Below are 1,389 nucleotides of genomic sequence, written 5' to 3' on the forward strand. Positions count from 1 at the left end.
AGGATGCCAACAGATGGCTGTGTCACTAAGCATGTTGGACAACACCATGGTTACAATCTACTGTAATCATATACAGTCTGGAATACAGAGTGTCTGAGTTACGGTAAGCGATGGCTTGGGTGATTGATCCATGGGGCTGTTTAAAAATAATCAACAGCCTTTTTGTTCAGGCTTGTTGTACCTACTGTATTCAACTACAGTAATGTCGCAGTTTCAAAGAAGAGGACTGGGATTCAAACCCCATCACTTAACTGGTTTTCAAGCAGTTACAGAGTGAATTATAACATCATTGAAATGATTTATAATCATTAAACCCATCTTTGATCGATGACCATGTATTTCAGCATATCCTGTAATTAGCACTTGTGCATTTACTATCTAAGTCTGGTTAGATGCTACACAATATTTGTTAGCATGGATGCCACCAGATACTCTATAGGTAACATATCTAGCTAGCTAACTAACTTACAAGCACTATTAGCTTGCTTACATGGTGCAACAACCTTTGCTACAGTAAATAAGCTTATATTAGTTTGTTTACAAAAAACATTGGCTCATATAGCTTGGCTTGTTAAGTTAGCACCAGTGCCTGTGTTGGCTCTGCTTGCCGTCTTACATTTTGCATCTTGACAAAGTCATTACAAGAGTTCTCAGGCCATTACATTTTTGCCAACAGCAAAGAATTTCAAGGCTATCATCTCATGCTGCCTTTGGCCATCTTTCTTATTAAGCACACAGTGATAGATTCTTCACGCTGTTATTTTCTACCCTTCGCACCCGGGTAACAAGTTGGGTTGTAAGCTCTTCAGTTCAATTAAAGCTGCAGCTCTATTTGTTCCTCACATCCTCATGCATGTACATTTGCGATTGATCTCTAAATGGGTGACGATCAGGCTACATATTGATAGCAACACTCTATATAACTTGGGGCTCGATCAGTTATAGTGTGAATATCTAACATTCTTCTAAATTATAAACCTAAAACTATAAAACTGTAGGTGAAAATATTGTCAATTTAGGATGCTATAATAACGCATAACATTTTAACGTTCATTAAAGTCAAATTCTCACATAAACTCGGTGTCACAAAGATAAAACATTTATAAAATTAAATCATTTCTTGTCAATATTGGCAGATAATTCCAATGTTTTTTAATTATATTATGACTAGATTACGATACTGTATATGGCTAGCATTTATATTCCAGTTAATTGGCTTAATGTTAAAATCACATTTCTTGACACGTGCGTAATGTTGGTTCTCATTTCTCTCCTTTTCTTAACTTAAAAAATTCCCACTTTTATTTATTTATTTGTTTGTTTGTTTGTTTGTTTGTTTGTTTTTCCTTTCTTTCTTTCTTTCTTTCTTTCTTTCTTTCTTTCTTTCTT

The sequence above is a fragment of the Tachysurus fulvidraco genome, chromosome 15 (assembly GCF_022655615.1).
Source record: "Tachysurus fulvidraco isolate hzauxx_2018 chromosome 15, HZAU_PFXX_2.0, whole genome shotgun sequence".
Taxonomy (NCBI): domain Eukaryota; kingdom Metazoa; phylum Chordata; class Actinopteri; order Siluriformes; family Bagridae; genus Tachysurus; species Tachysurus fulvidraco.